This window comes from Bos mutus, chromosome 11 (assembly GCF_027580195.1).
Source record: "Bos mutus isolate GX-2022 chromosome 11, NWIPB_WYAK_1.1, whole genome shotgun sequence".
NCBI classification, from domain to species: domain Eukaryota; kingdom Metazoa; phylum Chordata; class Mammalia; order Artiodactyla; family Bovidae; genus Bos; species Bos mutus.
Window position 1 is genome coordinate 25,395,339 of NC_091627.1, and position 27,495 is coordinate 25,422,833.

Sequence of the window (27,495 nt, forward strand, 5' to 3'; positions counted from 1 at the left end):
TTCCTCCTCAGTTCCTCAACTTGGACGCCCATATTCAACGGGCAGCAGGGAATATTACAGATAGCCTTCTCTGGTTTCATTCTGCTCAGCTGGTTTGGGGTAAAACTTATATACTCCAACGCAGGAAGAAGGGGACCTGCTTAAGCAGAAACATCTTTATTCAATTAGAGTGACTGTTTAGGGTAAGGGGTAGAAAGGACAAGAGATTTACTTACCTCTTATGTTCACATTAGTTAAAACACTCCATGACCATGTTGTCAGATTCTGATAATTCCAAGATGTGGGCACTAAGCATTAAAGTCTGACCTTAGCTTTTAGTGAACATTAAACATTTATGAACATTAAACTTAGTGAACATCTTCTCATGATAAGAAATGTCTCCTCTGTCAAGCATGGCAGATTACATGAGTGTCAGACATCATCAGCACCCACCACGGGCCTGGCTGCCTGACCTCTTTGAGCTGATCAGGGTGATTGTGAATTCACACTTTATTATAGCATGATGTGTGTGCACTTTTCTCCAGCTCTCCAAACATCACTTCTGCTTGTCAGCAAAGGAAGCTACCAGGTTTGCTAGCCTGATGAGTTATTATGAAAATTATGAAATAGGCAACAGCTTTTGATATAACACCAAGAGGATAAAACCCTCAACACTACAGATTCGTACCTATTGCATCTTATGTGAATCTGATCACCAGTGCTTAGTTTAATAAGTCCTCAGTGAATGAAAATGTGTTAGATAAATTAATTAATCTATTGCAACCATGTCAAGATGGGTATGGAAATGAGAAAGACTAGAAAAGAACTTGGAAAAGTGAAGCAGTCATTATGCTGTAAAAGTGAAATTACAAGCTATTTTTTCTGATTAAGAATATCTTTTGCTATCATAGCAATAATGCTTTAATAATGACCACAATATAAGTTGGCATTTAATTCAGTTTATCAAGGATTATTCAACTAAAGATATGATTAATCCTGTACACCAGACCAAAATATCTAAGCCATGGCCTCTGTCCTTGAAAACCACATTGTGTCCTGGAAGATAAGACAAAACCATGAAACAGAGACATTTCAAACAGGTTATGACTTAATGAAATTCTCAAATGAGCAATACACAGAAGCACTGGAAGCAAAAAGAGCTCTAGCTCATGCTCCAGGAAAATCTATAGCCCTAAACACTCAAGAGGGAAGCATTCGTTTTGCGGGCTATAGCAATTAAGCTGCAGCTGAAATCAACGCATCAGCGACTAGAGCGATCTTCAGCTCAGGGCCGTAGTCACTTAGAGCCATTGATCTTCCCTGGCTTTGGGGTTTGGTTCACCTCACTCTTATCATCCCTGTGGCTTTAAGGTGTCAGGCACAGAGTCATCGCTTCTTTGAAATTTACCCAAGGATCATTATTGTGCTCTAAATCTGCAAGGGCTGCGAGAGGGGAAAAAATCACACAAAAGCTTTCTGACAACTGCCAACCGTTGCTAAGGTGTCACTGCTGTCCCTGGCACATAACTCATTCTTATTTAGAGTACCTGAATGGGCTTTTACTCCAAATCCTGAAAATTCAGAGCTCTCCACATTTAGGGTGGCCCCAAATGAACTTCTAGCTTTGTTTTTATCACACTCTCTTCTCCCTCATTTCCCATCTATCAATTCATCCCTCTCAGTCTACCTGACATTCTCCTGACATCAAGATGCTCTTGACTCTTCAGCCGTTGGGGTTCGCTCAAGTCTTTCCTTCTCCCAGCACTTCCTTTAGGACCTCACTCAAGCACTACCGACCCCATAGCACCCATCCAAATTAATTCCCTTTCTCTGTCCTCTAACATGTGTGTGTGTTCTCCATTGCTCAGTCATGTCTGACTCTTTGCGACCCTATGGCATGTAGCCTGCCAGTCTCCTCTGTCCATGGAATTTTCCAGGCAAGAATACTGGAGTAGGTTGACATGCCCTCCTCCAAGGGATCTTCTTGACACAGGGGTCGAACCCACATCTCTTATGTCTCCTACATTGGCAGATGGGTTCTTTACCACTAGTGCCACCTGGGAAGCCCCTCCTTTAACATATGAACCCTTAATTAAAGAATATTAGGTGTTTTCCTATGTATGTCCCACTTATCAGTTTCCAGAAAGTCACTCACACTTTATCTATTAATAACATTATGCCTTGTATTGGGTACTACACACACAGAAATAAATCAGCCACTGTAGCCACTGTAGCATTATACAAAAGAAGGTATTTGAGCATGAGAATTAAGGCACTAGCAGTTAGGTATGTCTCATAATGGCAAGATATTTATTTACAACCATACCTGGAAGGAGGTCATTCACTTAACTTTGAAAAGATGTCAGAAAGATTGAGAATGACAGAAGCTACATTCCAAAATCACTGGGATGAGACCTGTAAAGAATGTCTTACGTGGGTACTAACAATGGATGATAAAGGACAGAAATGTGGTCTGGACTCAAGTGCCAATGCACCGAGAGGAGATGTGGTCTGGACTAGAACACCTGCATTTCTGCTTCAGTGCATTTGCGTTACTGACCACATCAGTAATACTTTGTGTTTGCATATCGACTCTGCCACAGGCTAGAGAAACCTGCAGGAGTGCAAATGGCTCTTTGTGTCATTTCTCTTCCACTATCTGAGAGGTTTTTTTTTTTTTCCTCAATTGTATATTTTATTTTATTTTTTTACTATACAATATTGTATTGGTTTTGCCATACATCAACATGCATCTGACACGGGTGTACACGTGTTCCCCATCCTGAACCCCCCTCCCACCTCCCTCACCACACCATCCCTCTGGGTCATCCCAGTGCACCAGCCCCAAGCTTCCTGTATCCTGCATCGAACCTGGACTGGCGATTCATTTCTTATATGATATTATACATGTTTGATGCCATTCTCCCAAATCATACCCGCCCTCCACTCTCCCACAGAGTCCAAAAGACTGTTCTATACATCTGTGTCTCTTTTGCTGTCTCGCATACAGGGTCATCGTTACCATCTTTCTAAATTCCATATATATGTGTTAGTATACTGTATTGGTGTTTTTCTTTCTGGCTTACTTCACTCTGTATAATAGGATCCAGGTTCATCCACCTCATTAGAACTGATTCAAATGTATTCTTTTTAATGGCTGAGTGATACTCCATTGTGTATATGTACCACAGCTTTCTTATCCAATAAAATCTCATTAAAGGATACAGCCTGGTCTTTGCTGACCAACAGGGAGAAAAAGTGATAAACTACCAGATGGGAAAGCAAGGTTTCCTCTCGCAGGACTGCAGTTAACACAGCAGTTTGCAAAGGCAACTACATGGCAGCTTACAGAGGGAGCTGAAGGAGGGGAGAAAAATCTCCAGTTGTTCAGAACACACCATGGGGAACTCTCAGAAATCATGGGGAGACGGTTTAAGGAGTCTGAAGTTTGGCAAGCTTATTTTGACTTTATGATATAATTTGGGTTTTATGACAATGAGAAAAAAACTCAGAGTAGGTAAATGATTTGCCAAATATGATACTTCTATTCTCCTCAATAAAACAAGTATTTAAAAAGTACTTTCTGTGGGCCAGACACCGTACCTGATAAACCCTGGGAATTATAGATCTTGAACCCCAAAACTCTCTCACAAATCAGGATCCTATATGCTGTGTCAAGATGGCTTTAAAATCCAAATAATGGAAGGTATTGAACTTTCACCCTGAGGTTTCTTTCTACTCTGGAGTTCAAAGGCTATAAGGCATTTTTCGCTGGGTGAGATTGAACTGATATCTGAGCAGAGAGTAGTGAAGTCTGAGTGTAGCTCCAGGTGTTTGGAAAAAAAGTGGAAGACTTTTTTTTCCCCCCTCTGAGCAAGAAAGGAAACTGTCTTATGAAGTTTAGGCAGGCCAAAACTTTTAATAGTTTGTGGTCTGTTTCCATATTGTGCTTTGCGTGCTAAGTCACTTCAGTCGTTTCCAACTCCTTGCGACCCTGTGGACTAGCCCACTGGGCTCCTCTGTCCATGGGATTTTCCAGGCAAGAATACTGGAGTGGATTGCCATTTCCTCCCCCCAGGGTATCATCCTGACCCAGGGAATGAACCTGTGTCTTTTATGTCTCCTGCACTGGCAAGCGGGTTCTTTACCACTAGCGCCACCTCAGAAGCCCACTTCCATATTCTGTTAGTCATTCCAAATTCAAAATAAATCATGTTCTTTATGTTCTGGGGGATTCCCAGGTGGCACAGTGGTGAAAAATCCACCTGCCAATGCAGAGGTTGCGAGAGATAACACGTTCGATCCCTGGGTCAGGAAGATCCCCCAGAGTAGGAAATGGTGACCCATTCCACTATCCTTTTACCTAGAAAACTCCATGGACAGAAGAGCCTGGCGGGTCACAGTCCACATGACAGAACACACACACACACACACGCTTACGTTCCCTGAACCTAAGCCCAAAGGGGGAAGTACAGGCAATAATTTCATTATAAAAAATAGGTTTTATGATAGTGTCAAGCACAGGAGCAGAACCACAATCTGTATAATCAGGACACATTTTAGGGAAAATTCAATCTCAGTTTACGTTGATATTAACTCGCAGTTGGTCAGGCAAGAGGACAGACAAGGGCAATCCAAGTAGCTGATGTTGAACAAGGAAAAGTGTGAGAGAACATGGTGATTCTAAGAAAATATAAACACTTCTCTGATTTTAAATAGTACAAAGGAAAAAGACTGGCAAGAAAAGTGGAGAGATAAGTATGATTTTCCTCTAACCATAAAGAGGAAGGGAGTCATTTGTAAAAGCATGTGATGCCAGTGTTTGTAGATGATATAACACTATGCATAGAAAATCCTAAAGACATCACAAAAAACTACTAGAGCTCTTCAACAAACTCAGTAAAGTTGCAGGGTACAAAATTAACATACAGAAATATGTTGCATTGCTATACTCTAACAACAAACTATCAGAAAGAGAAATTCAGAAAACAATCACATTAAAAAAGTAAAATACCTAGAAATAAATCTAACTAAGGAGGTTAAAGGCCTGGATTCAAAAAATTGTAAGGTCCTGATGAAAGAAGTTGAAGATGATACAGGTAGAAATAGATACCATGTTTATGGATTGGAAGAACTGTACTGTTAAAATGACCATATTTCCTAAGATAATCTACAGATTCAATGCAATCCTATCAAAATAATATTATTTTTGATAGAATTAGAACAAATAATCACAAAATTTGTATGGAAACACAAAAGACCCTGAATAGACAAAGCAATCCTGAGAAAGAACAGAGCTGGAGGTATAAAGCTCCCTGACTTAACTATATTACAAAGCTATCATGTTCAAATCAGTATGATACTGGCACAAAAAGACACAGATTAATGAAACAAAATAGGGAGAAAATATTTTCAAATGACATAGCCAATAAACACTTAATATCCAAAATATATGAATACCTCATACAATTCTATATCAAAAGAACAACCTGATTATAAAAATGGACAGACTACCTGAATAGAAATTTTTCCATAGAACACATAGAGATGACCGATAGGTGCATGAAAAGGCACTTAACCTTGTTACTCATCAGAGAAATGTGAATCAAAACCATGATATTATCTCACGCCTGTCAGAATGGCTATCGTCAAAAAGACCACAAATAACACATATTGGTGAAGATGTGGAGAAAAGGGAATACTGTTGGTGGGAATGTAAAATTTGTGCAGCCACTACAAAAAAACAGTATGGAATTTCCTTTAAAAATTAAAATAGAAAAATAGAACCAATCCAGAAATTCCACTTGTATCTGAGAAAAAATAAAAGCATTAATTAAAAAAAAATATGTACACTAATGTTCATAGCAGCTAAAGATAGGAGTAGGGGATGAAGAGACACAAACTATTATGTGTAAAATAAATAAGCTACAAGGATATATTATACAGCTTAGTGAAAGTGAAAGGCGTTCAGTTGTGTTTGACTCTGCGACCCCATGGACGATATGATCCGTGGAGGTCTCCAGGCTAGAATACTGGAGTGGGTAGCCTTTCCCTTCTCCAAAACAGTCCAGGGAATATAGCAAATAATTTATAACTTTAAATGGAGTATAATCTTTAAAAATTTTGAATCATTATGTTATACATTTGAAACTAATATAATTTTCTAAATCAAATATATATCAATAAAAATAAAAACTCTTTGGAGGTGCCACCTATTAATTTAAGGCACAAAAAAATGATGTGACAAATTCACATGGTCCTCTGACTGATTCAAAATTTACCTGTAGTGATTGTATTCTATTGTTTAGAAGACCTGTAACCCTATGGATACTCAGTAAATGTTTTTACATATAAATGATTTAACTGATTCCAGTAATAGGAAGGGTTATCTACCAATGTTTTTGCATTGTGGTTAGAAAGCTGAGTAGAAGGCAGATGTCAACTGGATTCTTTGGAAAGTCCATTTTCTGTATCTCCATTCTCAGTCCAAATAACACTGGACATAATTATGTCTCTTAGCCAATCCACCATTATGATGATGGTGGAGAATCTGGGGACAAATACTGTGCTTTCCTCAATAATGCATTCCACCCACCATCCTAAGGGAGAGCTCAAACTAACCTTGGTAAACAGGCTACCAAGTAAAAATAAAGAAACAGACAACTTATAAATAAATTAACCAATAAGACAGTGACATCACTAGAACATTACGAATTTTTTTTCAGCAAAGGTAGGTCTAACCTTAGACAAAGATATCAAAAAGGCAAAGAAGATAGGCATGGTATCAGGGTGTCTTTGAGTCAATGGCTAAACTCTGAGATATGCCACACATTTATCTCCAGGGAGTCCTGGATATTTCCAAGACAGGACCACATTGAGCAAGAGGGACATCCTAAAGCTGAGCCAATTTAGATTTACTTTGTAATGTGATTGTTTGATATACAGTATTTTATACCATTTCCCAAATGTTTTCCCCATTTTAACAAGTGGTTCTCCTCTTCATAGACTAGGAAACTGTGAAATTCACGTTCTACCATTATAGAGTCTCCGCAGGATATTTCCAGATTTCATGGAACTCAAAGCTTGCACAGTGTAAAGAATGTTTTGAGGTGAGGACAGATGGGGAGGCAGGTAGCCACATTTCGTTTTGGACTAAAAGAGAAAAGAATCGTAATAAAAGGACTTAGAAAAGTGGGAAAAGGTAAATCCAGTCATTCATTTGAATGCCAGATTAAGCAGTTGGGACATTTTAAGCAAGCTCGTGAAGTAATTGTTATTTAATAGTGATTTATGGTTATCTTTATAACCTTATTCTAGTGTAATTTAGCTGAAATGTGATCCCTCTATTAGATGATGGAGTAATAAGCTATTGGCTTACACTATGAAGCCTTGATTCCAACTTAGATTTTCTTAATGATATGAATCCTTCTGAACTTCAGGATTTGGAAGCCATTATATATATATATATATATATATATATATATATATTATATATATATATATTTGCCTTTTCATTTATAAAAGAAAACTGGATATACAATGGGAAGTAATTATCAAATACTAATATTTTAATATGAGCCTAAGGTCCTTTATTCAAATGCAAAATAAAGAAGCTTCACCTCTAAAAATAACCATGCCGCGGTCTCTAAAGTGATTGAACAGACAAGGATGTTACCAGGTACTCAGTGATTTTCTCTCATCTCCATTTCTCTCTATCTCTGTCTCTCTGTCTCTGTGTGTGTGTGTGTGTCTCATATATATGTATATTCAGGAGTTAAAAGCCACATCTCTAAATTTAACAGAGAAAATGTAACATAATTAACCCAGTATAAAAAAAATTGACTACTAGAATATTCCCACACTTTGAAGATTTTTCTTCCATAAATTACTTTATTCTACACATTTGGTTCCACAATTAGCAGCATCAAAATTCTGATTTCTATTATAGAAAGGTGTGCTGGTATTCTTGTACTGTCTTACACACTTTGCACATTTAAAGTCAGGTAGAATGAGGCCTCGCTAAATTTACAATTTACATGTTACAATTTAACTGATTATCTTTCTTTGGAATTCTTTATGACTTAATGCAATTTAATTGAGTGTCTTATGCCTGAGGCCAGCAAGTCACTTCTGAGGAAGGGTGAGATCAAATTGGGAAGAAAAGACAGCCTCCAGGTAAAATCCTAAGAAGCTTTCTTCTTATTTTTACCATGTGAGAACACAATGGGGAAACAGCTATATATGATTCGGTTTACATACAAGCTGATACACCAGCCACTAAATCTGCCAGAGACGTATGGACTTCCCAGCTTCCATCACAGGGAGAGATAAATTTCTGTTGATATAAGCCACACAGTCTACGGTATTGTATCTAGGAAGCTTATCTTCTCCTCATTTGTATGTTTACTATATACTTCGATATTTGAAATGTTTCGTGCTGGAAAGGCTGTTTCTAGAACACACTGAATTTTATGCAACCATTTTTTTCTTGAATTAACAGCAATGAAGAAAATTTTAAAAAGAACAGCAATAACAGCAAAATATACAATGGTATGCTCTCTTAATTCCCTAGGATGGATTGGAATCTGTGTTAAAGTTATAATTATTATAAAAATGAATTGTCTCATTTACTGCAAGTTGAAACTGAATCAACTACACATGGGTTGGAAAAATTATATACGGTGTTTCTGTTTTCAGATAAAAACTGTGTGTATCTTTTTAAGGAAAAGCCTCAAGGGAGGCAGTGAGACCTCCTCAGTGTAAAAGATCAAGCGTGAGTTAAATGACTGCTCTCAAAAATACTGTAAAGAGGACCCTTACTCAAAGTGAGAGCAGACAGAGAATACAAATATTTTATGATTTCACTTATACGTGAAATTGTAAACAAAACACAACAACATGTTGTACTCAGAGAGACAGAGAACAGACTGGTGGTTCTCTGTATCCATAGATACAGCGAACAGACTGGTGGGGAGTACAGGGTGGGTAAAACAGGTGAAGATGGTCAAAAGGCACAAATCTCTGGTTATAAGAAAAATAAGTTCTGGAGATGCAATGTACAGCCTGGTGATAAAGTTGACAATGTTGCATTGTATGCCAATCAGATCAGATCAGATCAGATCACTCACTCAGTCGTGTCCAGCTCTTTGCGACCCCATGAATCGCAGCACACCAGGCCTCCCTGTCCATCACCAACTCCCGGAGTTCACTGAGACTCACGTCCATCAAGTCAGTGATGCGTTCCAGCCATCTCATCCTCTGTCGTCCCCTTCTCCTCTTGCCCCCAATCCCTCCCAGCATCAGAGTCTTTCCCAATGAGTCAACGCTTCACATGAGGTGGCCAAAGTACTGGAGTTTCAGCTTTAGCATCATTCCTTCCAAAGAAATCCCAGGGCTGATCTCCTTCAGAATGGACTGGTTGGATCTCCTTGCAGTCCAAGGGACTCTCAAGAGTCTTCTCCAACACCACAGTTCAAAAGCATCAATTCTTCGGTGCTCAGCCTTCTTCACAGTCCAACTCTCACATCCATACATGACCACAGGAAAAACCATAGCCTTTACTAGACAAACCTTTGTTGGCAAAGTAATGTCTCTGCTTTTGAATATGCTATCTAGGTTGGTCATAACTTTCCTTCCAAGGAGTAAGCGTCTTTTAATTTCATGGCTGCAGTCACCATCTGCAGTGATTTTGGAGCCCAGAAAAATAAAGTCTGACACTGTTTCCACTGTTTCCCCATCTGTTTCCCATGAAGTGATGGGACCGGATGCCATGATCTTCGTTTTCTGAATGTTGAGCTTTAAGCCAACTGTTTTAACTCTCCACTTTCACCTTCATCAAGAGACTTTTTAGTTCCTCTTCACTTTCTGCCGTAAGGGTGGTGTCATCTGCATATCTGAGGTTATTGATATTTCTCCCAGCAATCTTGATTCCAGCTTGTGTTTCTTCCAGTCCAGCGTTTCTCATGACATACTCTGCATATAAGTTAAATAAACAGGGTGACAGTATACAGCCTTGACGTACTCCTTTTCTTATTTGGAACCAGTCTGTTGTTCCATGTCCAGTTCTAACTGTTGCTTCCTGACCTGCATACAAATTTCTCAAGAGGCAGATCAGGTGGTCTGGTATTCCCATCTCTTAAAGAATTTCCCACAGTTTATTGTGATCCACACAGTCAAAGGCTTTGGCATAGTCAATAAAGCAGAAATAGATGTTTTTCTGGAACTCTCTTGCTTTTTCCATGATCCTGCGGATGTTGGCAATTTGATCTCTGGTTCCTCTGCCTTTCTAAAACCAGCTTGAACATCAAGAAGTTCACGGTTCACATATTGCTGAAGCCTGGCTTGGAGAATTTTGAGCATTACTTTACTAGCGTGTGAGATGAGTACAATTGTGCAGTAGTTTGAGCATTCTTTGGCATTGCCTTTCTTTGGGATTGGAATGAAAACTGACCTTTTCCAGTCCTGTGGCCACTGCTGAGTTTTCCAAATTTGATGGCATATTGAGTGCAGCACTTTCACAGCATCATCTTTCAGGATTTGGAATAGCTCAACTGGAATTCCATCACCTCCACTAGCTTTGTTCGTAGTGATGCTTTCTAAGGCCCACTTGACTTCACATTCCAGGATGTCTGGCTCTAGGTGAGTGATCACACCATCGTGATTATCTGGGTCGTGAAGATCTTTTTTGTACAGTTCTGTGTATTCTTCCCATCTCTTCTTAATATCTTCTGCTTCTGTTAGGTCCATACCATTTCTGTCCTTTATCGAGCCTATCTTTGCATGAAATGTTCCTTTGGTATCTCTGATTTTCTTGAAGAGATCTCTAGTCTTTCCCATTCTGTCGTTTTTCTCTATTTCTTTTTTCTTTTTTTAATTTTATTTTTAAACTTCACAATATTATATTAGTTTTGCCAAATATCGAAATGAATCCGCCACAGGTATACCTGTGTTCCCCATCCTGAACCCTCCTACCTCCTCCTCCCCATACCCTTCCTCTGGGTCGTCCCAGTGCACCAGCCCCAAGCATCCAGTATCGTGCATCGAACCTGGACTGGCGACTCGTTTCATACATGATATTATACATGTTTCAGTGCCATTCTCCCAAATCTCCCCACCCTCTCCCTCTCCCACAGAGTCCATAAGACTGATCTATACATCAGTGTCTCTTTTGCTGACTCATACACAGGGTTATTGTTACCATCTTTCTAAATTCCATATATATGCGTTAAGGTTTTCTTATCTCTTCTTGCTATTCTTTGGAACTCTGCATTCAGATGCTTATATCTTTCCTTTTCTCCTTTGCTTTTTGCTTCTCTTCTTTTCACAGCTATTTGTAAGGCCTCCCCAGACAGCCATTTTGCTTTTTTGCATTTCTTTTCCATGGGGATGGTCTTGATCCCTGTCTCCTGTACAATGTCACGAACCTCGTTCCATAGCTCATCAGGCACTCTATCTATCAGATCTAGGCCCTTAAATCTATTTCTCACTTCCACTGTATAATCATAAGGGATTTGATTTAAGTCATACCTGAATGGTCTAGTGGTTTTCCCTACTTTCTTCAATTTAAGTCTGAATTTGGCAATAAGGAGTTCATGGTCTGAGCCACAATCAGCTCCTGGTCTTGTTTTTGGTGATTGTATAGAGCTTCTCCATCTTTGGCTGCAAAGAATATAATCAATCTGATTTTGGTGTTGACCATCTGGTGATGTCCATGTATAGAGTCTTCTCTTGTGTTGTTGGAAGAGGGTGTTTGCTATGACCAGTGCATTTTCTTGGCAAAACTCTATTAGTCTTTGCCCTGCTTCATTCTGTATTCCAAGGCCAAATTTGCCTGTTACCCCAGGTGTTTCTTGACTTCCTACTTTTGTGTTCCAGTCCCCTATAATGAAAAGGACATCTTTTTTGGGTGTTAGTTCTAAAAGGTCTTGTAGGTCTTTATAGAACCATTCAACTTCAGCTTCTTCAGCATTACTGGTTGGGGCATAGACTTGGATTACTGTGATATTGAATGGTTTGCCTTGGAAACGAACAGAGATCATTCTGTCATTTTTGAGATTGTATCCAAGTACTGCATTTCAGACTCTTGTTGACCATGATGGCTACTCCATTTCTTCTGAGGGATTCCTGCCCGCAGTAGTAGATATAATGGTCATCTGAGTTAAATTCACCCATTCCAGTCCATTTCAGTTCACTGATTCCTAGAATGTCGACATTCACTCTTATTGTGTGGCAATTATATATATAGAAAGCTGCTAAGAGTATAGATCTTAAAATTTTTCGACACAAGAAAAAGAAATTTGTAACTGTGTAAGGTACTATTGCCTGGAAAATCCCATGGATGGAGGAGCCTGGAAGGCTGTGCAGTCTATGGGGTCGCTGAGGGTCAGACACGACTGAGTGACTTCACTTTCACTTTTCACTTTCATACATTGGAGAAGGAAATGGCAACCCACTCCAGTGTTCTTGCCTGGAGAATCCCAGGGACGACGGGGCCTGGTGGGCTGCCGTCTATGGGGTCACACAGAGTCGGACACGACTGAAGCGACTTAGCAGCAGCAGCAGCAAGGTGTTTTAAATTAAAAGATGCTTGATCCTTGGAAGAAAAGGTATGACAAACCAAGACAGCATATTAAAAAGCAGAGATATCACTTTGCTGACAAAGGTCCGTCTAGTCAAAGTTATGCTTTTTCCAATAGTCATATATTGATGTGAGAGTTGGACCATAAAGAAAGCTGAGCATCAAAGTATTGATGCTTTTGAACTACGGTGCTGGAGAAGACTCTTAAGAGATCAAACCAGTCAATCCTAAAGGAAATCCGTCCTGATTATTCATTGGAAGGACTGATGCTGAAGCTGAAACTCCAATACTTTAGCCACCTGATGCCACCTGTAGAACTGATTCATTTGAAAAGATCCTGATGCTGGGAAAGATTGAAGGCAGGAGGAGAAGGGGGCGAGAGATGAGATAGTTGGTTGGCATCACCGACTTGATGGACATGAGTTCGAGTAAACTCAGGGAGTTGGCAATGCTCAGGGAAGCCTGGCATGCTGCAGTCCATGGGGTCTCAAAGAGTCGAATACAACTGAGTGACTGAATTGAACTATACTGAAGGTGACTAAACTTACTGCAGTAGTCGTTTCTCAATAGATACATAATCAAATCATTATGTCGTGAAACTAAAACTACTGCAATATTGTATGGCAATTATATTTCAATAAAACTGAAAAAATTATTTTCAGTAAAGTTGATTTTATAAACTGAAACCAATAGAGACCTTCAAATTCCTCTCTAACACAGGCAGATGTTAGTCCTGCCCTTCTTTGGGGGTTATTTGTCTCATTGGGCAGTTCTCTCAGAAGATCTAACATAGCCCCAACCAGCTCCCTCCTTGGGAAACACACAGTTCACTCCCTGTTGGATTTATTTGGGAAAGCAATGCATTTGTCTTGACAGTGGGATAAATTGCCATTGACCTTGGACTGTATAAGATCCACACAGGTAGATGAAGTTATTTATTGTTTTCATCACTAGGAGAAGTCCCTATACCCTGGTACCTCTTTTTGGAAATAAAAATGTGAAAACCATATAAATGGTTTTAGTCATCACAGGAAAAACCAGTGAAGTGAGGATCACCTTATATTTTCTCATACACAGTGCTTGCAGTGCAAATATTTTCAGAGTTTAGTAAATTATTCTAATCTACAGAGAAAGGAGTAGAAAGAAAAGAATGACAGGAACCAAAGATGTAGAATTCAACTAGATCCTTTTTGGAAAAAAAGAACCCTGCAGAAAATAAGTGCCTTTTCTCCCTGTTTGCTTATTACAACCCAGCCTGGGCACATATTCTGGTGCTTTCTCTGACTCCTGACATTTTGAGGAAGTCTCATATTTTTTGTCTGATCACTCTCAGACAATTAACAGTAGTGGGCTTCCCTGGTAGCTTGGACGGTAAAGCATCTGCCTATAATGCAGGAGACCTGGGTTCAATCCCTGGGTCGGGAAGATCCCCTGGAGAAGGAAATGGAAATCCACTCAAGTATTTATGCCTGGAAAATCCCATGGACCGAGGAGCCTGGTGGGCTACAGTCCATGGGGTCACAAAGAGTAGGACACGACTGAGCGACTTCTCTTCACCTCTTCACTTCACCCTACAGTAGAGAGAAAAGGGTCTGTATGCGCTTGCTTGCCAACTCCCCAGTGCCCCCCCATTCTGACTGCCAGTGGTTTCAGACCCTCCAGGGTAAGGAACAGGGAAAATGATGTCAGCAGGAAGGGTATAGCCTCCTTGGGCAGCAGTGTATTTAAAGCTAGTTCTTTCTCTTGAGGATGTGTGGAGAGCTCTTGCGAGTTTCTCATAATTGCATCTACAGGAGACCTCCAACTGCAACTCCCCCCATGCATTCAGTATATCCAGTCTGGCTGGTTACTTCCAATTCCTTCCTCACTGCCCTGGACAGCTGTTAGTCTTGCCCCTCTTTGGGGATTATTTGCTTCATTGGGCAGTTATCTCAGAAGGATCTAAGATGGCCCCAACTGGCTCCCTTCTGAGGAAACACACAGTTCACACCCTGTTTGGCTTTCAGCATTGCAACTGCTGACGTGGATTGGTTGTTTCTGCCAGGCTCTCCTCTAGAGACAAATTTTGGAGCATCAACTTTGCTTTGGTACCTTTACCTCAAAACTCTAACAGGTCACAAGTCTGAATATTTCTCTGAAGTTCCTTACAAGGTCTTCCCACCTGTATGGGTAAGAGAGTGGATGGCAGGCGTATACAGTACATCAACAACTTTCTCAAAATAATTTCTAAAAAGGCTTTCTTATCCAAAGAGAGCTTATTCAACCTCTCCATTCTCAAGAGGTAGACTTTAATATTTGAATTTACCTTTATATAGATATTAAGACCACAGAATTGAAGATTCACATGTGAGGAATTTCATTAGCCAAGGGAATCTATATCGTCTTTGCTTTGATTACTCTCAGTCTTTGTAATCCTTAGCCCAAAATGAAATAGAAAGAACTCCCTTATTGCCATCCTAATTTATATTCATGTAGCACTTAGTTCTCCCTCTTGCTGCCAGCTTGAGAACACCACCAATCTCTGAGTTGCAAGAGTTTTGGGGATGAAAATATACTTTTCAGAGTTGCTGCCACTCACATTCCAATCAGTTCTTATGTAAGGCCGATCTACCGTCCAATGACACAGGACCAATTTAAGCCTCCATAAAAGGTGTCTTAGACACCTCTGGGGATGATAGAAACAGGAGGAGAAAGCCACCCTAGAGTAGAAGTCAACCCAACCAAGAGTAAATGTAAATGAAATCAGTTTGTGACTATTCAATCTATGTATTTAGCACCCAGCATAATGGCTGGCATATAGTACATACTCTATCCATTGCAGTTATCATGTCATCCCTATTGAATCTCTTTTCAAATGAAGAAAATTATATCAAGACTTGGCTTATTTTTCTCCAGTCATTCTGAGGAGAAAAATTACATAGTAGAATACATATGCAAGAACATTATAAAACCTCTTTGTGTGCTATGCACGTATGCCATCCAGAAATTTCCTGAAACTAATTATCTAATGCAACAGATTAAGTGCTAATTTTGAAAATGGGGTAAAATCTGCATCTATGTCAATCACATGAAGAATTCATAGACGATAATAGTTTCATTTAATGCAAGAAAAATAATATTAAAGTGGTGGTTACCAGCCTTACTGAAAGTCATACAAATCGAGGCAGATTTCTTCTTATTCCAGCGCTAGACAGAATAATGCGGGAAGCATGGTGAGAAGTTCTACTTCCCAACTTTAGGAGAAAGAAAGGCTAGGAATTGGGGTTGATTCCCTGGTGATCCACTCTCATTCTCATTGACATTGTTATTCATTAAGGCATTCATTAGCATAACTCATGACTGAGAGACAACGATGCAATCTGTTATCATCAGAGAAAGAAAGACAAGATTGCCAGGGATTTGCACATAATTTAGGATATAGAGCAACATTTGTCTGGCTTTTGCAGCAATGCCATTTTACTTATAAACAGTTTAGAGGAGGAATATTTATAGCCCTTAGACCTCTCCCCCTGGCCCTGAAAGAAATTGGATTTCCAACCAAATCCATTTACAAGGAGAGAGCTATTCATTCTAATAAAACCACATGGTAAGTACATTAAGTAGGGAAAAAAAAAAAACTGTCTTTTGATGAACAGAGAGACATTATACCCACAGGAGTGGCAGCAGACTCAGAGAAAGTGAAGCTTGGCTGCTTGTGATCTCATTTGAAAATTTCCCAGCCCTGAAAGCACGGCAGCACTACAAGAGACTGGTTTAGGGTTGATAAGTTCAATTAACCAAGGGGCCCAATTTCAGCCTGACAGTTGAGGCATGAGGTCTTGTATGAAGAAGAAAAATGCTATGAACTCCTTACAAGGAATTTCAATTTCTAGTCTATCTATATGTAGCCCTAGCACCAAAGTAACAAGAAGGGACTACCAGAGGATACGGAATATAATATTCACCTTTGGAAAATGCTCTATCGGTTTGGAGAGAAAGGATCTGTGTATGCAATGTAGATCATTACAAAGTGGAACATGATTGAAAGTTAAAAATAGACTCAACTATTAGAGTAATTTGGGAAAACTCAGATGAACTTCCCTGTAATGCACCTTTAGGTGAAAAGAACATGAATTCAAAAGTTTGAATAAAATATGGACTGAGTTTGGAAATTAAGAAGTGAGAAAGAAGACGGTATTAAGGATTACACCCTTGTTCCTGACTTCACAGACTTCACAGACTTCACAGAATGGTGATGATATTCACTAAGACGTGCAACACAGAATGAAAATTGGAAGAAAATATGATGGCTTAATTTAGATGTCATGTCATGAGTTAGAATGTTCTAGAAAGCATTCAAAGAAAATGTCCAGCAGTGATCTGATAATATATATAGAGTCCAGTAGACTGTAAATGCTGGAGACGAAGAACTTACAGTTGGTAGGAATTGAGATTAATTCTAAAGTATTAATATTTGTTTTCCTTTCAGATTATATGAGTTAGCAATCCTTTGTGACCTCTCCAAATTCTAACCTTAAAGAAAGATGTGTTATATTTAACAGCACATAGACTGTTAAGCATATAACTATTATACATATATATACACACACACAATATTTGACACATACTACAATATTCAAATATTGCTTTAGAAAAGACATCCCCAAATGATCTCTAATTATTAGATCAGCTGTAAATGACTGCTTAGATTCCTTTTTAGTTACATCTGGTAACACTTCTGGAATAAAGTCCCTGGAAAGAATCAACGCTGACTCTTTGTAAGCCAGGTAACATATAATTCTGTTTTCCAACTAGAAATAGTCAAAGAAGTCTTCTACAAGACTCAGTTATTTGTATCTGCTGAACTGGGGGGCTGTTGTGCTATGGAACTGGGATCACTCATGCAGATACTAGTCAGTGGAGTTTAGGTGGTGCTATTTCTGCTAGGCGACCCACAAGCAGCACCAAAAAGCAAAGAATATAAGTAAAACAGCACACACAATATCAGGCCTCAGTGACTATGTCATAACTGTGCATGAAAACTTCCAACTAAACTTGGAAATGACAGGGAGAAGAAATTTTACATCAAGCAGAAAATTCATGATGAGAAGCAGTTGTTTCTTTATCTTAAATAAAAGTCTTTCAATTTCCCTAGATGCTGGAAACTAAAACTAGTTTCTTTGCTCAACAACAAAATGAAAGAGCCAATCTACATGTGTTCTAATGAGAATTTGAAAGATAAGTCCTGTTTTTCTCAACACATATAATGAGTTGATGAACTTAGATCAAATAGAAGGAACTGGGGAAAGTAAGTGTTCTGAGAAATATCAACATATAAGAAATGGACAGGGAACAAGATACCTGCAGAGATATTCCAGAGGGAGATGATGAGACTCAACTTAAGTTAGAATAAAAAACTACTGGGTAATAAGAATACTTAGGGGGTCTTATTTAATTGGTGGATAAAAGTGCTATGTGATTAAAATATTATTTGCATGTAATTCATGCAACAAGACTGTAATTCAGTGTGTAATATAGAAAAGAATGAGGTTAGAGGACTGTGTGTGCAGAGAAGAACTCTGCAAGATAAGGACAAGATGAATCTAATCTCAATGGGAAAGAAGTTCCTCTCACTCTGGGAAATTACAGAGAAATGTATTTTTTTTAACCCAGGTGCTTGGATATAAACAAAGTTTATGAGCAGTCCTTATGATGTTGTGTAAAATCCATGGATTCTTGGTAAATGGAAGGTCAGATCTTAGCCCAATGAATGTGGAAGAGAGTTGAAAGTGAAAGTGTTAATTGCTCAGTCATGTCTGACTCTTTGCGACCCCATGCACTGTAGCCCACTAGGCTTCTCTGTCCATGGGATTCTCCAGGCAAGAATACTGGAGTGGGCTGCCATTCCCTTCTCCAGGGGATCTTCCCGACCCAGGCATCAAACTCATGTCTCCCTGATTGCAGGCAGATTTACCATCTGAGCCACCAGGGAAGTGACTTGGTACTAAGGAAAATGAGAGATATTTGTGCTAGATCAGGAAGAGAAAGAACACTTGACCAGAACCACTCTGTGTTTGGGCAAGAGTTTTTCCCCTGTCTGTGAGTTTAATTTGCTCTTCAAGGTCACCATTACTGAATGAGATTGTTAATATGCTTTTAAGAGGGCTTTGGCTTCTAAGAAAGCTAAGTAAGCCCTGCTATCATATTATTTACTCGATTAATATCCTTTGAAAAAATTTTTTTTATTTTATCTTAATAGGATTTTGCAACAGTAAAATTTTTCCCAGTTCAATGACAACAAATCTGCAGCCATGTCCTACCAAATACATCTCTGAAACTTTTGATTATTCCTTATTCTTTCATTTGCTTTGACTTGCCACTGTCATTACTCTCTTGGACTTTTTTTACTCATATCCCACTGATTTTTTTATCTACATTTCTCATCTCTGCAATTCAGTCTTCACGCTGCCACCAGAAAACAGTGTTAAAATTATTAGTGATCCACATAAAAATAAATAACTACTCATCTTCTAAAAATAAAATGTATACTTCTTCCCATGGTACTCAAAACATAAAGAACCTGTCCAATCTTTTTTTTTTTTTTTCATCTGCCTCCTTTATTGTTACTCCATTCTCCATCACCCCACCACTCCATCGTCTTTTCCAGTTTGAGGGCTGGATAAATCATAGCTTACTGTGGACTGCTCTGTTTATGCATTCATGTGATCTTGGTATTGGCTGGTGTCTCCCTGCCCTTAGATATTTTGGAAGCTTCATTATAGTTCTAAATTATTCATTTCTCCTTTCTGTAAAAAAGATCAAATGTTTCGGCTACACTGAGTTCAGGCCTGGCTGTGTGACTTGTTTGACCAATGAAACGTGAGCAGATGTAACATTTCCTTGCAGAAGCTTTAAGAGCCATGACATAATTCTTTTTCTTTTGCCATGAGAACAGCATGTCCCACTTAAGGGCTGCTTCCTCAGCTTAGATAACAGAATGAAATCCTGTTGTACAGAATTAAAGTGGACCCACACCCAGTATGAAACACAGGCTAGACTGCCTTTGCAAACTATTCAGCAAAAGTAGATTGATACAGTGTGTGTGTGTGTGTGTGTGTGTGTGTGTGTGAGTTAGTCAGTCAATCATGTCTGATTCTTTGTGACCCCACAGACTGTAGCCTGCCAGGCTCCTCTGTCTGTGGGATTCTCCAGGCAAGAATACTGGAGTGGGAGGCCATTGCCCTCTCCAGGAGATCTTCCCGACCCAGGGATCAAACCTAAGTCTCCTGCATTGCAGTCTGCTTCTTTCCCATCTGAGCCACCAGGGAAGCCCCTGAATCTGGTTAAATAAGGTCCCAATACTAGTTCCAGGGCTAGGGCAATTCAAAATCCTCTCCAAGTTTTCATGTCTTACTTCCTCTTTCATATTCTTTTCTGATTCACTTCAACAAGCATTGCCTGAATTCTGTCCCACATAAAACCAACACTCAAAGCATAGCCCTCTATAGTTCTCTGTAAGAAATCTCATCATTCTTAGGAATTTATGAGGTTGGTAACATCAGGAAAATTTGGATGGTTAAGAGACTGGATGACGTCTCACAGCGTATAGTCCTCTGTTTATGCTGTCGTGGTTCTTCATATTTCACAACCTTCTAAACTCACTATAGTTCAGGACTCTCTCCACATGGCACAATGCTCCCCTGGGAGGACAGGTCAGGGACACACTCCTATTGTGCCTCTGTCTTTGCACACCCCCGCAGGGCAGTCTGTTTCCCCCAAACCTATTCCCATCATTTATTTAAACCAAAATTTCATTTGCTATGAAATTATATTTTATTGCTATCACAACTAATGTTCTACCTTGACAGATAATACCTAAAATCCTATCAGACTTCTACATTGCAAAAACACTTTTAAATCCATTATCTTCTCATATTATCCCTATTTTCCCTCAGTCTCTGTGAAGGCAAGTGCCATGATTCATCTAATATGGAGTCTGCAGTCCTTAGGACAAGGCCTGACATATAGTGGGTGCTCAATCAGTTATCTGTGGGTAAATAATGAACGAATAAATGAAAGCATAAACATAGCTGTTAAGTGACAAGTTAAGTATCTAAAGGGGCTTTTGCTTCCAAGGAAGCTAAGTAAACCCTGCAGCCGTATTATTTACTCTATTAATATTCTTTATGTGCCAAGTCTCTTCAGTTGTGTTTGACTCGTGACCCCATGGACTGTAACCCACCAGGTTCCTCTGTCCATGGGATTCTCCAGGCAAGAATACTGGAGTGGGTTGCCCTGCCCTCCTCCAGGGGATCTTCTCAACCCAGGGATGGAATTTGTGTCTCTTATGTCTGTTAATAGGATTATGCATCAATAAAATTTTTTTCCAAGCTCAATTACAACATAAGGGACAGAAGTGGAATTTCAGCTCATGTCTCTGATTCTAGTCCCTATGGCCTTATTGCACTGTGCCTCTGGCCCACATTTGCAGCCCTTTTACTATGGAGGGGTGTAAACAGAGATTGAGTAAACACAGTCCAGTGATTTCAAAGAGAGGGTTTAAGTGTCAGACAGGTATTGAACTAAAAAGTTTTCAAGATTTCTTCCAAAGTAAAATTGTAATGAGAAATATAAGAATATTTCTCATTATTAAGTAAATAAGATATTTACTATAGGTGGCTGTAAAAATGGGATTTTCCCTCTAGAACAGATTTTGTTCACATTCATGGAACTGTGTGGCTGCAGGTCTTATACATTCAGCACACCTGGATCTGTCAAAAGGACAGTCTAGAATAAGATGTCAAAGTTATAAATTCTACCAGCGAACACTGTCTTCCTCACTCTGCAAAGATAGATGACAAGTTGTTAAATAATTCATCCTCCTTCCTTGGTGTTTACAAGTTTACAAACACAAAAGGGTTTACACTTTCATAATCACACTAACGTCTCCATTTTGAAAGCCTAGAGTCAGTTTTTATAAATGCATGGGTTTATTATTCCCTGGCTGCTGTTGTCACACAGTGAATAAAGTCATCGTGCTCTCCTAGAAACATGTGATTTGAAATCAGATGACCTGTGTAGAGGTTTCAGCTGACCTACTTATTGATTATGTGACCTGGGGCAAGACATACAAGTTTCAGGTTTGTGATCTCTAAAGCAGGATTAATAATAAACATAAGTGAGTAGTGAGGCTCGAATGAGATAAGAGGGTGACTTACAAACTCTGTTCTATGGAGACTCGGGTGGAGAGAGGTCAAATGAAAGGAGCCACAGCCCCCTTCCACTGCTTGGCTCCAGAGAAAATCAACTTTTAACTTTTCAGATCTCAGCTTCAGGACTTCAACTCTGCAATTCAGTCATTAGTCGACCACATCAGTGGTTGTTTCCAATATGAACATGTCCTCACCGTTATCCAGTGCTGTCTAGTTCACAGAGCATGTCCACATATGTTATCTCTTGTATAATCCTTACCCTGACACAAGATAATTCTCTCTCACTTGGATGCTGAAAGACTGAGGGGCTAAAGCATTAAGTGACTTGTCCTAGTTCCCAAGACGAGGCAGCAGTAACTCCCAACCAGAGAGAGGCGTGTTCTTTCTGCAGCTCTGGGCAGCCTTCACATTCCTGTTTTCTCCAATACACAAGATACTATCTTTAATTTGAAAACTGTTTGCCTTTTTGGATAACCTATGTCCTTACAACAAACAAGGCACATTCTCATTTTTCTTCAAAGAATGAACTTCTGGTTTATCTTAAGAAGAAGTTAAAAGCATTGATTCAAAATCTAATAGGACTTAGAGCAGCCCATGTTGCTGTTTGTAACACCAGAAAGAACACACTGTCCCCAGAGCTTGGAAACAGCCATTCCAGCCCCAGCAGAGCACACTGGGAGAGAGTTGTCACTAGATGGAAAACAGCAAATGTATCAGCAACCAACGCACAGTATTTCCTTGTGAACGATACAAATTTTCTTCTCATTTAAGAGGACCAACTACTTGGATTTTTTTTCCTAGTTAACATTCTCTGTCCATCGCCTCCATAATCCCAATATATATTTATACTACACATATATATATTTTTATATATATAATATATATATTACATATACATATATATTTTATATATGTAAAGACATATGTTATACATGTATATATAAAGACAATTGCTCTAGTCACTGAATTCACTAGTTCATTCATTCATTAAACAAGCACTGAGCACTTTTCCTCTGCAGTGTGAATACTGAATATATAATAATCAGTCCCTGTCATTCTGATGTTCACAGTCTTGCTACAAAGAGTTCTGAGAATGTGATGAGGAAAGACCACTATTGACTCAGGTTATCTGTAGCAGTTTCTGAGGCAAGACAGTCCAGGTGCTGTAAGTTCATAAGTAAACAGAATCTCACTAGATGAAGATGGAGGAGGGGAGTCTATTCATTTTGGAAGGAATGACAAGGCCAAGGTGATAGTCTTAAAGGCTTGGAAGAAGCAAAATGTGATATTAAAAAGCATCAGATTGCAGAGATAAGGAGTCTAGAGTTCCATTTTAGCTCCCACTTATTTATTAGGTATGCAATCTTAGACAAGTTATTTGATTTTCCTTTACCTTAATTGGATCATTTTTAAAACAGAAATTAGAATAGATGTCTTGTCAAAAAAAACATGGACCTTCAAGCATTGTTTTGGTTGAATTTTGGGGCTGAGTTTTAAAGGTACCTGATAAGGCATGTTGCTAATTTAGATACATTAACTAACAAAATAGGCTTCAAAGAGTTGGACTGACATGAGTGAGCTGATAAATAATAACTTTTAAAAAAGACTTCCACATTAAAGTCAACTGTTAAGAAAGGTAACATAAAATATTATACTAATGCCATGAAAATAATGAATCAAACATGGTTTCAAAACCTCAAAGATTTGTATTTACCTAATACTATTCCTTTCCTTGCTCTAACAGTCTTCTGGGGAGAATAAAATGTTCTTTTCTCCTTTAAGAGATGTTACCTGTGTTTTATATTAAGACTAAATAGCACTTGCACCTCCATAATGAAAATTAAATTACAAGAATTAGGATTGAAATCAAAGAGAAGTTTCTTTGTAGAAATTTATGGGTTGATTTTGAGATTTACACAAAAAGTCAAACAGTTGAGAATAGCCAAGACAACTTGAAGAACAATGCATGAGATTTTACTCTAATGGATATTGAGATTTAAAACTACAATAATTGATGTATGTGTTGATGTAAAGAGGAACATATAGTCCATGGATGCTCTTGGAGCATGAGCTCTGAAAGTCACACCTCCCAAATCCCCCTCTCTGTCTACATACTCTTATCCACCACCAGGGATAGAGCTGTATGTCACGATAGTCAGAACACAGCTCTGAAGTCATATCTCCAGATTTAGATGACCAGAAAGAACAGAACATCATTAGCAGCCTTATCTAAGGCTTGTCCTGTGACCCAGCAATGATCCCAGAATATGATAGATTCCACTTCACAGTCTCAAAAGGCACCCTTCAAATGAAAACAGAATTTTTCTAATAGAATATAAAACAATACAATATAGATCCTCCTACTTTGAAGGAAAAGATGTACCCACACTGTAATGATGCATTTTGCTGGAGGGGAACTGCCACATCCTGCGTTCATGGCAAGTCATTTCAGTTGGGTCCAACTCTTTGCCCTATGGATTGTAGGCTCCTCTGTCCATGGGATTCTCCAGGCAAGAATACTAGAGTGGGTTTCCATGCCCTCCTCCAGGGGACCGTCCCACCCCCGGGATCGAATCCACATCTCCTATGTCTCCTGCTTTGGCAGGAGGGTTCTTTACCACTAGTGCCACCTGGGAAGCCCCCGTCATGTCATTACATGGCTAATCAAAGACTCAGCCAGTTTCAGCATACAGATTTTGATTCTTAAATAGAGTAGGGTTTTGTTTTTCTTTTTCTTTTCTCTCTTGTTTCTTGCTGCCTCTCCACAATACACTACAGTTGCCAGAATGCTACTTTTTATCCTAGGGAATGATCTTTTGGTGTCCTCAAGGTTATTCCAAGTTCTCAAGTATTCCCTATGGTCGTATCATTGGCTCTGCTCCCCATGTAAACTTAAATAGCAAACATACTTCACTTTGAAACAAACTATTTCCAAGTTCCTCATCCAGGACAGGAGGCTTAATGAGACAAAATGAACTTCTGGAAGTATCTTGGGAACCAATTAAGAGTGAGAATTTTCAAAAGAAAACATAAATAATCCACTGAGAATTTGGAAGAGAAAAGAATAATACCTCATTATTCTTTAAAGGCACAAGTAATAGAAGGGAAATATTTTTCGCCAGAATGATTTTATTTAGTTGGAGCATCTGTTTTCTTATGAAATGTGTAAATAAACTTCAGGGAAAGGGAGTAGAAGGAGGACATAAAATTGGGAAAAGGAATAAATCAGAGTCTGTGAAAGCCTGTTATCACAACAGTGTTGGGTCCATATGATAAATCTGTTATGTATGCACAATGAGCAGTGATGTTCTAAATTCAAGCGTCAATTGATCCCTACTATGTCCTCACTGGGCTTCGCTGGTGACTCAGTAGTAAAGAATCTGCCTGTCAAGCTGGAGACCCCGGTTCAATCCCTGTGTCGGGAATATCCCCTGGAGGAGGAAATGGCAACCCACTCCAGTATTCTTGCCTGGGAAATTCCATGGACAGAGGAGCCTGGTGGGTTATAGTCCATGGGGTCTCAAAGAGTAGGACATGATTTAGCAACTAAGCAACAACAACTATGTCCCCATTATTCCATTTCACGTATTCCACATTCTGACCAGCCACAGGTATCACTGTTCTTCATATAGACTCTGGATCATTTGCCTCCATCAACTTCCTCTCTTCCTCTTCCAAAAAAGGAACTTGTAGACTATTATATCAATGAGCCAAAGATGGTTTCTGTGTGTTGGCCCCTATTTTGTTTATTTCTTCACCACAGACTGGGACCCTTAGCTCAAAAGCCTGACTGCTCCAAACTCACATTTTTACAGATCCAATTATTGATATTTAAAAAATAGCTCAAACATGCAGATTTTTAGCCATTTAGAGCCTGCCCGCTTTGTATATCCTATAAAACCTCCCTGGACAGTTACTAGTCATAAGGCACCTAACCACTGTTCTCCTTTGGAGCACAATGACCTTGATAATTCCCACCCTGCTTCTAAGCCTCCTCTCTGATTCTTCTTCTCCTAGGAGTTCCTGTAACCACCTCCCCTTCTGAACAGTGGCCTCCATGCCATAAGTGTCTGGAAGGTCTCATACAGTGAGGAGCTCCTCATTTCACGCCATCCTGTCCAAGTGCCACTGAATCAAGGATACTGTGGCCATACCTTTTAATTTCTCCCCAAACCCCTCAAGCTCCCTACATAGATTTTTCTATGTTCTCAGTTAAAAACTCTGAAAGGTCAGGAGTGGTTTAATGGTATGCCCAACCTTTCTAGGACTCACACTGGGACAGTTTTTGATTGAATGAACATAATAATCTATCACTAACTAAAAAAAAGAATGAGCTCATTTAGAGGAAAAATAACCTCTAAATAGTTTCCTTATACAACCTTTGTCATTCAATCAAGAATTAATAGATATGCCAAGAGGAAAAAAGTATATGACTGGAATCCATGAGGGAAAAAATCATTAGAAATAGATACATGGTTGATAAAGATAGCTATTTCAAAATAGGAGAAAATAGATATGATTGTTGAGAATTTACTAGAGTATTATATTATACAGGGAAAAAATGGAAGTCTTGCACTAACAACTTCCAAATCTGAAATTAGGTTAGGTGAATATTGTAAACTAGAGGCTCAGAAGGATAGGCTTAGATGGTAAAGAATCTGCCCGCAATGCAGGAGACCCAGGTTCAGTCCCTGGGTCAGGAAGATCCATCCCCTGGGAATAAGAAATGGCAACCCACTCCAGTATATTTGCCTGGAGAATTCTGTGGACAGAGGAGCCTGGTGGGCTACAGTCCATGGGGTTGCAAAGAGTCGGACAGGACTGAGCGACTAACACATTCATTCATTCATTCAAAGGCCCAGAAGGGTTATTATTCAGAGGATAAAAGGATGGAGACGAAGACAGAGTGACTGAATTTTTTTTTTCCACATTGATGAAAGATACTATTTCACAGATTCAAGTATCTCTGAAGATTTTAGAAAAGAATGTATGCAAAGAAAACGGAAGCAGAGTACATGATAGACACACTGGTGGGAAACACAGGAAAAGAGAAACATTTAAAACTAGCTGGAGAAATACGGGTGTATTATCTACAAAGGAGGATATAAAACTGCTGACTTCTTGATAGAAATAATGGAAACAAAAATGAAAAGACATATTTAAAATTATGAAAGAGAAAGAAATGTCAAATGAAATTCTATAACTCAGTGAAAATGCCATCAAAAAATGAAGATGAAGTAATCACGCTTATAGAAAAAGAGAGAGTCTTCCACCAACAAACCTGAACTAAAATAAATCTTCTAAAGAGAAATGTTCAAACAGAAGGAAAATAATCTTGGAACTTAACACGTAATTGCAGATTGAAATAAAGAGGAATTCACACATTTAGAGATGCTGATTACCAAAGGGTAAGAAACTTGGTAAACAGCCCTTGCAACCCACCTTACAGAATACTGTTCAAAGGGCCAGAATTCCCCCTCCACACAGCCCACCGCATGCACACCCCCACTGCCTCCAAGTTCTGGGGGCTTTATAAATCCCCAGTGGATGACCAGGTTTGTCCCTGTGCCTTTCCCTGCACAGGGATTTTTCTGATTGTAACATCTGAAATCCCCTCGGTATTGGCCAAGCCAGAACAGTTTGTCATCCTGCAACTTAAAACCATTTGCTCACTCTTGTGTCAGTTTACAGAGCTGTCTCCGACGAAACTGTTGCCTTGAAAAGCTGAGCTTAGAGGTAACAGCGTCT